The sequence below is a fragment of the Ailuropoda melanoleuca genome, chromosome 11 (genome assembly GCF_002007445.2).
Source record: "Ailuropoda melanoleuca isolate Jingjing chromosome 11, ASM200744v2, whole genome shotgun sequence".
Lineage (NCBI taxonomy): Eukaryota > Metazoa > Chordata > Mammalia > Carnivora > Ursidae > Ailuropoda > Ailuropoda melanoleuca.
In genome coordinates this window covers 6262905-6277175 of record NC_048228.1, presented here as the reverse complement: position 1 = coordinate 6277175, position 14271 = coordinate 6262905, and the positions used below count along the sequence as shown (strand labels likewise).

The window sequence follows — 14271 nt, the reverse complement described above, 5'->3', positions numbered from 1 at the left end:
AGAGAGGGAGAAAGCAGGAGGAGGGGCACAGGCAGAGGGAGAAAGAGAATCTTAAGCAAGTTCCACTTCTAGGGCAGAGCTTAATCTCACAACCCTGAGAGCACGACCTGAACTGAAATCAAGTATTGGACAACTAATCACCCAGGCGTCCCTAAAAAGTTTTTCTTTCCTGCATTTTTTCCCGTATATAGTTATTTGGTAGTCCCAACATCATTTATTAAAAAAATTCCTCTTTCTCCTGCTTCTTTTAGATAGCAGTACTATGTCCCTGATGTGACCTCTGTATACAAAATGAAATCACTTCTACCTGTAGTAAGACACATAAAATAATTAACAAAAGTCCTTCTTGATATTTTCAAATTCAATAACCAAAGTAATCCCCATTTTCTAAAGCTTGCTGAAAAGAGAATAAAGAAATTCTTTCTAATTTCTTAGTGGGGGAAAAAAAACCCACTAGATATTTGACCTCTTTCACCTTGACCAAGTTATTTAACTTCTCCAAGGCCCAGTTTCTTGACCTTTACGATGGAGATAATGATACACCTCATGGGCTGTTGTCAGGACTAAGTGGACCAAGGAATATAACACGCTTCGCATGCACTTGGGACGTAGTAAGCTTTCAGTCAATGGTTTAATAGTTGTCTTTATTAAGACATATTGTTATTACATTACCAGCCTCTCAGGAAGGCCGTTCTCTCCAGCTTTATGGCTGGGCCACAATTCTTGCATGGGATTGTTGTAGTTAAAGAGATCTAGTTTGCTAATTTTATGGCACAATACAATAATATTATGCTTTGTAACAATGGGAAATCTTGAGACTTCTAAATCTACATTTTATTTTGAAGTAGGCTCTAGGTGCCCCACGTGGGGCTTGAACTCAGGACCGGGAGATAAAGAGTCACATGCTCTTCCAACCAAGTCAGCTAGGCACCCCTTAATCTACTTTTTTTTTTTTTTTTTTTTTTTTTTTTTTAGAGAGGGAGGAGAGGAGGCTTAGAAGGAGAGGAAGAGAGGGAATCTCAAGCAGACCGTCTGCTGATTGCAAAGCCCATTGTGCAGGTCGATCCCACAACTCTGAGATCATGACCGGAGCTGAAATCAAAAGCCAGATGCTCAACCAACTGAGCTGGCCAAGCACCCCAAATCTATATTTTTATAGACAAATGAAAGTGATGGCAAGCCATAATACTAGAATAAATGTAGTTTGCTGATCTTGAGAGCCTCTCTCCTCCCTGCTCGATGGTAGTGTAGGATCCACAGGCACCTTCTGAAAAACTGTTGTCCATTTGCCCACCATAGGGCTGAACCTTTATTAGAAAGACTGTTCTTGTAAGTGTAGATTGTGATGGACACTGAAGCCATCTAATACACTTTACTCCTCATTATTTCCAAACTGATGTTGAATAGTTTCATCATACCTAGGATGTCCAGAGCCGTTTACTGAATTTATTATGTTGTAAAATTCAGTTCTCACATTATTAGATGTATAATGAGGTATTAACTACTTTTCCCATTTCATAGCTGAAGGAGTTGCAGCAAGGGAGGGTTTTTCTTGCTAAAAGTTACTCAGAAAGGTAATGGCAAAGACCCATTTGTTTTTAGATCTCTTGGGTCACAGTCCAATGACACCTGCTAGTCCAAATTATTCTTAAAAGAAACTGCTGGATGTGGAAATTATAATCTGAATAGATATTCCAAAGAGAAAATTATCACTTTATTTGAACTAGATGAGTGAATTATTTTGCGCTGTGTTCTATCCCTTAATTATTCTATTATATATAGATCTGAACTCCTTCAGGGAGAGTGTATGGTGTAAGGACACCAATAAGCATTTACAGTATATTAACAAACCAACAATAGGTTGATGATTCGCCCTGGATTCATGCCAGGGTGTGTGAAAGAACTCAATAAACATGATATGCATTTCAAAAACTGCTAGTCATAATTAAAATTTCCAAACCCCTCATTCCTATAAATTATATTAAATAGATTATGAGCATTTGGCCTGCCCCTCACTCCCCTTACAGTAAGCACCGTCAACCCTGTGATTACCAGCCTTTTGGGAAGTGAGACAGAATACTAGGTTTCTCAAAAGAAAAAGGTGGTATTTGGATTTTTAAAAAGACTTTATTTTTCAAACTTACGGCATAGAGTTGTGCACACTGCTCTCTCCCTAACATTCCTTCTGCGACTGGGGTTCTAGTCCCTTCTTTATTCCTCGATGAGACTTCCCAGGCTTTTTCTCTTTATTATATTCTTTTCAAAGACGCAGCGCGACCTGCGAATTTCTTCTCTTTCTTAATTAATCTTCTGCCATAGACTTATTTTGAAAACGTTCATTCTCATCAGAATTTCGAAAGAGTCCTTAAGCGAATCGTTGGCACCCACTCCGTGTCCCCCCTCCCAGAGATATGAGTCCGCGTCTGAAGTGGTTGAAAAGGCAAATTGTGACCCTGGTAATAACAAGAGCAGCGGGACTCGGGCCAATCGCGCCCGTGGGACCAGCCCGCAGCGCGCCGCGACCCCGGCTCCGCACAAAGACGCGCCCCGGTGGGGGGCCCAGCCCACCGCCCGCCGCCGCCCCCCGGAGCGCACGCTAGAGCCCGGGCCGTGGCGTCGGCACAGCCCAGCCGCTCCCCTCCTTCTCTCCTGCTCTTTTTATTAGAAAGAAAAAAAAGAGAGAGGGACAGAGAGAGAATGAGAGAGCGCAAGAAGTCCCGCCCCTCCGCCCGCCCTCCGCCTCCCATTGGCCCAACTTCCGCGCGCGTCACCACGGGAAGCGCCAATGGCGAGGCGCGATACTGCGAGGTGGGCCGGGCCCGAGCGCGGAGTGGGCGGCGGGTCGGTGCAGCAGCCCCGCCGCGGCTCGGCCACCATCGCCGAGGCGCCGCTGCTCCCACAGACGCTCGCGAGCCGCCCCCCGCGCTCCCAGCCTCCTCTTCCTCCTGCACGCCCGAGACGCTCGCCCGCCTCGCCCCCGCCTCCGCCTGCCCCGTGCTCTCCCTTCGCTCGCCTCCCACATTGTCTCTGCCTCATTTTCTCTCCTAGTTGAGGAAAAAAAAAAATCACCATCATCCTCAGGGAGCCCCTCGCCCTCAGAAAAACAAAACCAGACATGATCCTGGGCTCCCGCTCCTGAAGGACTGGCCGAGCGAGGAGAAGGGAGCTAGTGGAGACCGCCCCAGAGGTCACGGGAGGGAAGCCCCCGCAGCCCCCGGCCCTGTCCCCGCGGCCGGCCCCTCCTCGGCCCGAGCCCGGCGGTCCCCAGCCCCGCGGGCCTCTCGCCCCGTCCCCCACTTTCCCGGAGCCGCACGAACACACCTCCATTGATGGTGTAGCGCATTCGGGGAAGGTAAGTCTCCAACTTGCCGGCGCGTGGCAGCTGCCTTCTCTCCTGGCCCCTGGTCTTGGGCACGGGCGTGGGGCGGCAGGGGGTCGGCGTGGACTCCTCGGTCAGCCGGGAGCCAGGAAGGGGAGGCCGGCGTGCGAGCTGCGCGCCTCCGGGGGGGACGGGAATAAAGGGGACTTCTTCGGCCCTGCCCGGGCCAGGTAACTGTCCTACTCGCCTTTCGACTCCTGTTCCTTCTTTGCTGCTTATTTATGCTCTTGTTTGACTTGTCTGAGGTTAAACTGTTTCATGTGACTAAATTATTGGTTGAACTGGGGGTTGGGGTTGGGGGGGGAAGGAAAAGGAAGTCAGGGACCCAAACTGTAAATTTCTTGAATGTTTGTGGATTTGGGGGTCTTGGGGGAGGACTTTTATTAAAGTATTATTTTCACATTAGGGAAAGATTCCTTCTTTGTGTTCTACATCTCCAGTTCTCTGCTCTGTGTGATTACTAAATTATGAAACCCCAAATCACTTGCAGCAGAATAAAATTCTTACTACCATGTTTGAGTTCTGCTCTCTGAAAGAGAGTGGCTTCTAGTTTTATTTTTATTTTTTTTTTAAGGTTTTGGAAAGAAGAGAGGTAGTGTTACATAGATTGTGTGTGTGTGTGTGTGTGTGTGTGTGTGTGTGTGTTGGGAGGGGGAAAGTATTGCAGGTTTCCTTTGAAACTGGTTGCTTGAGAAGTTGTTGAAAGGAAAACAAAATGATTCATTGTTGAATTGTCATTTTCCTGTGCCTCTTTTCCAAGGTTTGCTTACAATTTTTCTGGATTACAGACTTCAAACATTGATTTAAGCAAAATGTGTCCTTGAGAAACTGGGTGCTTTAAATGTTTCAGTATGTGTTGCTATTTTAAGGGACATTTAGAAAGTAGTTTTGTATGAATCCTGAAATAGCTTTCCCCAAAGCAAATTTTTTAAACACAAAAAAGATAACTAGTAAAAGGGAAACTTGGTGAATTACAAAACAAACATTTTGATGTGACACAAATTAATGCATCCTATGTTTAGATATGAAACAGTTTTGGTAATTGCTTTCCATTTAAAGAGAGACCTTTTTGTCTGATGTACACTGGTTTCTTTAGTCTCAGTCTGTTGGGGGAGGGGAGAGAGGATGGATCTATACAATAATAAAATCATCTTTGGGTAGCTATTTCCTTCCATGGATTTGCTTGCTGAGTTAATTCCACTGTAAATTATAAACCAGTTTTGATTTTGATGGCCTGGATGGAAAGCTGGCTTCCAGCTCTCCCTGTTGTTGTTGAGGTCGAAGGGAAAAGAGACAGAGGCAGGCAGACACACACACACACACACACACACACACACACACACACAATACCAGGCTGAGGGCTCATTGTTCTTCCATACACACATTCATTCTCTCTCTCCCATATTTGGGACTAGGTTTGCACAGACAAACACAGCTCTTTTTGGGAGAGAGGAGAGAAGATGGGGGAAGGGTGGACGCTTTTCTTTTTCAGCTTTCTTTCACCCATCTCATGTCTGGCCTTTTTTTTGCAACCTTCTAAGAGGGAGAAGAGTATATCGGAAACTAAAGGACACTCAAAAACATGTTCAGAGACTCCTCTTCTCCACCTCCCTTCTTTCCTTTGCAGCCCTAGTTTCTGCTGCCCTTTCTTTTTTTGTGTATGTAAAGATAAAATCCCTCTTTATATGTCGTGGCCTTATAGTTAGCTTTCCTATTCCTCATTGCCCCTGACTTTGTTGGGGACCGTGATTTGTTCAGTTGACTCTTATTGTAGTGAATGTGACCAGGGTCTTTTCTAGGTAGAAGTAGATTGTCTCAATTAAGATGATAAAGATTGTATTTGAGGTTAATATTTAGCAAAGAGTGGCTGTGTGTTTTGACATTTTAGTGGTCTGATGGTTGATACTCCGGTATGCTGGTTATTGAGATGTCATTTTCTGTTTTGTTTTGTAAGTAGGGGTTCTAAAGAAAGATCTGGTTTTCTCTTTTGGGGGCTGGTGTAGAGGCTACTTGAATACTGGACAGGGAATAGGCTGACAGAGTCCACCTGGGTTAAACCCAGCTCTGGGCCAAGGATGGAGATTGGTGGGAATACTGTGGGTTGCAGAATAGCACCTTCTACTGGTTAATTGCTTTGACGGATCCTGATGAAGAGGATGGGGGAGGGGATTAACGGCCGTGGCCTAATGATTTTCTTTTGAACGCAGTTATTGTGCCTTCCTGCAAATGCCACTTCCCTGAGCTGCTAATGCAGATGTCCTTTGACTGCCATGGATGCATCGAGGCTTTTTACGTTACTGGCTGTGTCTTGATATTAATTTGTTCTATTATCAGAAGTATTTACACATAGTGATTTCCAAAGACTCTTTTGAATTGATACTCTTATGAGAAACATAGTTTGTCTTGAAACACTAAACAAAATAAAGGGATTTATTTGTGTTCTTGGTGTTGGAAACTGTATATACGCTCGCAGTCATTAAAAAGTTTTCAGTATCATTAGTAAAAAGTCAAATAGACCTACCCTATAGAAAAGAAAAATCCTAGCCCTGGACCCAGGGGTTTTCTTCTGGGATTTCATGGGGGAGGGGGGAGGTTGGGGGGGGAGGAACTCACTAAAATCAGTAATTTTGCAGCTGTTAGTAGTGTTGCGTTGCAGTAGTGTTGTTTTCAATTGTCATGTAAACAAATGAAATTAAGTCTGATAGGGCGACTTATTCTATGGATTAGATTAAAAAAAAAAACACAGAGGCAAGAGAAAATGTGAAATGAATGTGTACACAGATTGACACAGAAGGCCAAATTCCTGCTCAAAGACTTCTAATCCAAAGTGTAGTTTCAGAGATAATCTGATAAATGCCTGGAAGGTTTTTTATCACACATCCTACTCCATCTCTATTGTTTTAATGGAATTGTGAACTATTGGAGAGGTTTGCAGAGGCAAGGGGGACTCAGCATAGAATAAACACCTTCTGTTTCAGACTGCCTACTCTAAGGAATGTGATTTGTGATTTACTTTGCTTTCCCAAAACTTGGAGTGTAACCCCTAAAGTTGTGTACCTTTTACAATGAAATGCTAACAGTTAAAATGTATTATTTATTCAGTAGGAATAGAGTCTAAGAATTTCAGTCCAGTATATTCTCTGCCAGGGCTTTGTTGCAAGGTAACTAGAGTAACTGAGAACCGGTTCACAACAAAAAAAAGGTAATCCAAATCAAGAAATAAATGTACCAGTTAGTTTTTCAACTTTCACTTAGTGGTCAGCAAAAGGTTTTTAAAAAGTAGGACAGAGTCACTGTCAGGTCCTGCAACAATTATATGTACTGTTGAACAACAATGTGCCAGGTGCTGTAAACACACACACATGCGTGTACACACACACACACACAAGAATATGACCTGTGCCCTTTTAAAACCAGTGTATGTTGAATATTATTCTGGATTTAGTAAGTACCCATTACTTTTAAAATTAGTTTTGAATCTTTAACATCTTGTTCAAATCCCAGTAATCAGAAAAACATTTAAGTAGTAAAATAAGTTGTATATATTGAGTTCTGGGAATTCTGTGCTTTCTGACTAACTGCTTTTGGCAGCTTGTTTTGCAGTAGATTTAAAGGTTAAGATAGCAGAAAATTCAGATGTTTAGAGTCATTAGTGTAACATAGCTGTGAACTTCATTACACACACACACACACACACACCCTGAAACAATACACTTATTGTTTTACATAATCACTCTGATAACACTGTGCTCTAGCTGGTCATAGTTTTTCAACAGCTAGGAATTCCTCTTGAATCATGTTTAAGTGATTGTTAGTAGTAGTATCTTCGTAGTTATTCCAAATTTGTAGCTTGGCTTGTCCTGTTTTAAGTGTGATTTTGGTGAGCCTGTTGGCTTGTGCTTGTTTCTTTCTTTCTTTTTTTTTTTTTTTTTAAAGATTTTATTTATTTATTTGACAGAGATAGAGACAGCCATCGAGAGAGGGAAACACAAGCAGGGGGAGTGGGAGAGGAAGAAGCAGGCTCATAGGAAGAGCCTGATGTGGGGCTCGATCCCAGAACACCGGGATCACGCCCTGAGCCGAAGGCAAACGCTTAACCGCTGTGCCACCCAGGTGCCCCCCTTTTTTTTTTTTTTTAAAGATTTTATTTATTTATTTGACAGAGAGAGACAGCGAGAGAGGGAACACAAACATGGGGAGTGTGAGAGGGAGAAGCAGGCTTCCTGCCAAGCAGGGAGCCGGATGTGGGGCTTGATCCCAGGACCCTGGAATCATGACCTGAGCCGAAGGCAGACGCCTAACGGCTGAGCCACACAGGCACCCCTGTGCTTGGTTTCTTGTCTAACAGTTCTGATGTTTTTTTTAAAATAATGAGGAAAAATGAACATTTATTTGTTAAAAAATGGTTAAGATTGCTTAAGCCATTTTAATGAATATTTGACTACAAATAACTCAAACATACTCAAATCCTAAATATATTTACTAGAATGAGGTTTTGGTTGGAATTGTGATTTGTATAATTAACTTGTTGGTGTGCCAAGTAATGTAAGATATGCCATGTGTCTGTATATTAGGTACCTAGGTCAGATAGGACTGCTAATATAAGAGGTTTTTTGGTAAAGTGACCTGTTTGTGTCAGTATAAAATTGTTTTCATTTGGTAAAACTTGCCAGTGTATCAGCAACCATAAGCAATATGTTTAATTGTGAAATATTTCCTTATATGGTTACGTTACAAAATGATATGATCTCTAATTCATAGACCACGTGGTATTTGAGGAATCCTCACAGCCTATTTGTCCTGGGCTTTTGCATCAGAAGTTGAAGTTACAGGCCATGCCCTAATTTAAAACGAGTTATACATATGATTTGTAAAGGTTTGGTTAGGCTTGTTTGGTTGCAAGGAACAGAAAGTCTTCAAGTCATTTCACATATTGGAGAAAAGAGGAACAGAAATGGAACCTAGAGAGTCATGCCTCACAGAACAAGAACCCCAGGTTCTGACGGGCCTCATGGATGCTGGAATACTGTTTGGGATAAGGATCCTGCTCAGCTATAGTGACTGGATTACCTTGTTGCCTTCTCAGCAGGAAGGGTTTGTTGAGACATACCATGGTGCCAGGGCTGTGTATGGTTGCGCAGGCTTTGTGTAGCATAAGGACACCACTCCAAAGGGGACAATATTGACATTATGGGCCTGGACTAACTTGAAAGAGAGCTTGTGAGCAAGCCTGGCCATGCAGCATCTCTAGACAGTGTCTTAGAGCAGCAGGGTAGAGCCCCTCCTACAAAAACCCATTGTAGCACACATGGCCACACACATAATCAGCAGAGCATGCATGTACACATTGATTGACACTTGTACATGTTCACCGGGCTCCTAGAGGTCTGATTCTTGACCCCCTTACTTTTGGAGGTGGGGAGCAGGGTTAGTGGACTGGTGGTGGCACTTAATGTATGTGGGGTGAATAAATTTGGGGGGAGTGTGAGCAGGTGAGAATGTGGGCAAGTGTCTGCATGTATGAATTCAGAGCAGCTGCCTGGGAACACTCTGGAAACCTTTCCCTCCCTGGGCAGAACCTGATTGCACTGGGGAGATGTATCCATGCTACAACAATTTTGCTTGATTCCTAATGAGAAGCAAAGGCTGACCACTGATTTAAAATGATGTTTGTTGGGGCACCTGGGTGACTCATTTGTTAAGTGTCTGCCTTCGGCTCAGGTCGTGATCCCATGGTCCTAGGATCGAGCCCCGCATCAGGTTCGCTGCTCAGGGGGAAGCCTGCTTCTCCCTCTCCCACTCCCCCTGCTGGTGTTCCCTCTCTTGCTGTGTCTCTCTCTGTCAAATAAATAAATAAAATCTTAAAAAAAAAAAGATGTTTGTTATATGAAGACATTATTCAGGTGAATTTAAACCGGATGCTCCTTTTTAAACCTAGTACCAGTGTTCCTCTACCCTTCATTCCTCTTTCCCTCCCCTCTTCTTTCCTTATGAGTGGGTTACTGAAGTGACTGAAGGGTTATCAATTTGCGATCCCACTCTCTCTGGTTGGGTCACCACATAAAGTTGTTCAGATTGGATAGTATTATACTAACTTAAATATTTTTTACTGAAGGCAGGTATTCTTCTGCACAAGACACTGAACAGGCATGGGTGGCCCACCTAATCCTCTACTATTCACTCAGCTGTTTTATCTGTGGTTTCTTTGTGTCTTTATGCTCTGTTTCCGCTTCTGCTCCTACTTCCTCTACTAAGGACTCAGTTGTATATTTAATTAACATTTCCCAAGAGAGAAGATCTGATAGGACTATTGGTTAAGGGTTTGGAGTCAGACCACTTCTTAAGCTATCTACCAGCCTCCCAGATGGCAGGGTGCTCACCTGTTCAAGCCAGATCTCATTGAGGTACACAGTAGGAGCTATGGGAATGGGAGGCATTCTGAGCCGTGGCCTACGGGAGGGGATTTTTTTTTTTTCTGCTGTTATATCCTGTCATGTTTTTCCCATCTTTATTTTTCCTGACATCTGGTATGGCTGTTGTTGCTTTTGATAGCTTAGCCATCAGTTTATTTTGCTTTAAGAAACTACATTGTCATAAAAGATAGTTAAGATTGCTTTTTTAGGTGAGATCATATTATTACATCTGTCTTGTATTTTTCCTGGGAATCTACCTATCTATGTGGTCTACCTTCCTGCCTACCAAGTCCTTGTTTCCCAAACTATATTCATGGCATACTAATATGCTGCAAATATTTTAAGTGTTTTAAGGTCAAGTAAATTTATTATTATTATTATTTATTCTTTTTTTTTTAAGATTGAATTTATTTATTTGTCAGAGAGAGAGAGAGGGAGAACACAAGCAGGGGGAATGGCAAAGGGAGAAGCAGGCTCCCCACTGGGCAAGGAACCTGACCTGGGACTCGATCCTAGGACCTTGGGATCATGACCTGAGCTGAAGGCAGATGCTTAACAGGCTGACCCACCCAGGTGTCCCTATTTTTTATTCTTTATTTAAATTCATGTTAGTATATACTGTATTATTAGTTTCAGGGATAGAATTTAGTGATTCATCATTTGCATATAACACCCAGTGCTCATTAACTCCAGTGCCCTCCTTAATGCTTATCACCCAGTTACCCATTCCCCCCACCCTCAAGTAAATTTACAATGTGCATTAACACCTTAAAGGCTCAGAAACATTGTGTAGTTTACAGAAGGGTTTGTTTGTTTGTTTGGTTTGTTATTTATTTTGTTTTTTTCCTTCCCCAAAGAGTATGTTTGGCCTTCTTACGGGAACTAATATTCTACAGAACAGTTTGAGAAACACATGTAAAATTAATCCTTCTTAGTCAAGTGGCTTGTACTTTTTCCTGAATAATGAAGTAAGTTCTGGTGTTACTATCACAGCACTTTGCTGCTCTGTTCTGTTTTTCTTCAAGCAACCTTTGCACTCCAGTACTTCCAGGGGTACAAAATGACTGCCTTTTCCACCTTATACCTATATCATTCTGGAGGGTGTGTGTGTGTGTGTGTGTGTGTGTGTGTGTGTGTGTGTGTTTTAAGTAATCTCTCCACCCAGCGTGGAGCTCAAACTCATGACCCCGAGATCGAGAGTCACATGCTCTACTAGCCAGTGGCCCCATGGCCCCATTCTGGAGTTATTTTTGATTGTTATATCTATAATCCCTCATTCTATCTTTAAATCAGATCAGTCAAATCAATATTTTCTTTTTACCCCACTCCACTAGCTGTGCTCTTATTCAAGATGTAATCACTTCAGTTTTGGACATCTGCAGTGTGTAAGCACTGGCAAGAATCAACAAATATTTAAAAAAACCCTCAAGTCCTTGACTGTAGTTCATTGAGGTAAGCCTTGCAGGCATGTAAAGATGAAGAGAACAGCCTTCTAGAAATTACTATCTGTACTGGCCATCTATATACAAATAATTGTTAGAAGATAAACATAGGTGTTTTAGAGACACAGAGTGCCATGGGGTTGTATTAGCGATGTATTGCTGCATAAAAAATTACCTCAAGACTTGGTGACAACACAGTAAATATTTGTTATCTCACAGTTTCTGTGGTCATTCATTTGGGAGTGGCTAGCCTTGAGTGGTTCTGGCTTTAGGTCTCATGAGGTTGCAGTCAAAATGTCAGCTGTGTTGCAGTCATCTGAAGGCTTGACTGGGGCTGGAAGCTCTCCTTTCACATGGCTTACTCAGTTGGCTGTGGGCAGAAGGCCTCTGCAGGAAGCTTCAGTTGCTCTCTGTGTGGTTACCTGAGTGACCTCATGACGTGGCATTTGGCTTCCTCCAGAAGGCGTGATGAAAGAGGAAGCAAGGGGGAATCCTCAATGCTTTTTCTTTCTTTTTTAAAGTAAAAAAACAAAACAGAACAAAATAAATTTATTTATTTATTTGTTTGTTTGTTTATTTATTTATTTATTTATTTGGGTAGGGGAGCAAGCAAGCATATGTGTGAGTTGGGGGAGAGCCAGAGGGAGAGGGAGAGAGAATCGGGAACTGACTCCTCACTGAGCACGGAGCCTGATGCGATGGCAGGGCTTGATTCCACAACCTGAGATCATGACCTGAGCCGAGATCAAGAGTCAGATGCTCAACTGACTGAGATACTCAGGTGCGCCCTCAGTGCCTTTTCTGACCTAGTCCCAGAAGTTATACACCATCACCTCTATCGTATTTTATTCCTTAAAATCAAGTCACTAAGTCCAGTCCATGTGCAAAGGGAAAGAAGTGAAGGTCTACCTCTTGAAGGAGGAATATCAAAAAGTTTGTAGATTTATTTATTTATTTATTTATTTATTTTTTAAAAGATTTTACTTATTTATTTGACAGAGACAGCCAGCAAAAGAGGGAACACAAGCAGGGGCAGTGGGAGACGAAGAAGCAGGCTCCTACCGGAAGAGCCTGAGGTGTGGGGCTGGATCCCAGAGTGCTGGGATCACGCCCTGAGCCAAAGGCAGACACTTAACGACTGAGCCACCCAGGCGCCCCTGTAGATTTATTTTAAAACCACTACAAGGGGGCATGTGGGTGGCTCAGTCGGTTAAGTGGCTGCCTTCAGCTCAGGTCATGATCTCAGAGTCCTGGGATCCAGTCCTGTGTTGGGCTTCTTGCTCATCGGGGAGTCTGCTTCTCCCTCTTCCTCTGCCTCTCCCCGCTTGTTCTCTCTCTCAAATAAATAAATAAATAAAATCTTAAACACCCCCCCCCCCAAACTACTACAGGAGTTCAAAGGAGAAAAATATAGAAGACTTAAAAAATTTTTCCCTTTTGTTTAGTTATCCTCAAGTGATGCTTTACTTTGACTAGAATTAATTGCTGATTCTTAGGAGAGAGTGGCATGACCATAACCTCATGTTATTCATCTTCTCCTCCTGCCTTTGTTCAGGTATCATTTATTCTCTACCTTCTTCCTGTTGTTCTTACATCAGATTTAATCTCTCTCTCTCTTTTTTAAAAGATTTATTTACCTATTTGAGTGGGGGGAGGGGCAAAGGGAAGGGGAGAGAAATCCCCAAGCAGACTCCCTGCTGAGCACGGAGCTCAATTCCTAGCTAGAGCCCAGGATCCTGAGATCATGACCTGAGCACAAATCAAGAGTCGGATGCTTAGCCAATTGAGCCACCCAGGCACCCCAGATTTAATCTCTTTCAATTAAAACTATGCTTAGGATACCTGCCTTTTTTTTTGTTTTGTTTGGCCACTCTGATTTCCTACTAATTAAGTACCTTTTCTCTTTTCTTCAGTTCCTTTACCTTCCCATTTATTTTATCATTTCTTTTTTTAATTTTTGGGGGGTCTATTGAGGCAGTTTTTTTTGCACGTATGCATTACATCCTGAGAAAAAGAATCCTGGGATTTTTGCCCCTGTGTATTTTTTGTCTTGCTTCTTCATGGTCCGTGATGCCAGCTGAGGTTGTTAGTACAATGAACAAAACTGGTGGGACGGGAGTAGGTTATTATGCCATCTTTCTAGATCTTTGAGTTGCACATCAGATCTGGGGCGGACCACTTCACATGTGTGTAACCTGCCTGTGAGGTTCACAACAATTTTCCGAGCTTTGTGAACATCAGTTATTTCAAATTGACCAATGTAACCATGCTTCATCATCACAGTTAGAAACTGGACAATGACTTTGGAGCCTGGCCTAGTAAGAACTTGGCATTTGCCTCTCTTTTTGGCATTGGTGATGCTCTTGAGATCATCAGCCAGGACATTCATGTGCACTATTACAGTAGCATTGAAAGATGGTGAAAAGACACTCATATTTTGTGTTAATGTTTATTACTTCCATTTACATCTTAATGTTATTTTTAAAAAAGATTTTATTTGTCAGAAAGAGAGAGAGAGAGCGCGCGCACAAATGGGGGGTGTAAGGCAGAGGGAGAAGCAGGCTTCCTGCTGACCAAGGAGCCCAATGCAGGACTCAATCCCAGGACCCTGGGATCATGACCTGAGCTGAAGGCAGATGCTAAACCTATGGAGCCACCCAGGTGTCCCTATATCTTAATGTTAAATCATGTTTTTTCTATTAGATTGTAAACCTGGGGAAGTCAGAAAGTTTTCCTTTAACTACATCAGTATATATGCTTACATGTGGAATTAAATGTATTCTAAAAGACACATTTCATTGTATCTAAGATGGGGTCAGTAGTAAGATGCGCCATTATTTTGTGTACTGCTAAGAATGAAAGAACTGCTAACAATTAAACTGTGTAAGACCTGTCTCAGTTCTCATGCTGTACAAATGTAAACATCGGGCGTCTTAAAATCATTGAAAGGTGATCATGTATTTAGGCCATCTTTCTTTTCATAGCATTATATATATATTATATATAATAATATAATATAATATATAATATATATTAA

The 14271-nt window shown here is 42.5% G+C and overlaps 1 protein-coding gene across 1 annotated transcript in view; it reads left to right on the top strand.

Annotated features, from left to right (window-relative positions):
• The first annotated feature begins 2875 nt into the window (after positions 1-2875).
• The window catches only part of RERE (arginine-glutamic acid dipeptide repeats), a 421678-nt gene continuing 410282 nt past the window's right edge, over positions 2876-14271 (top strand). The window contains exon 1 of the mRNA XM_034671164.1: positions 2876-3352. The gene's annotated coding sequence lies outside the window, so the exon portion shown is untranslated. The remainder of the gene's footprint in view (positions 3353-14271) is intronic.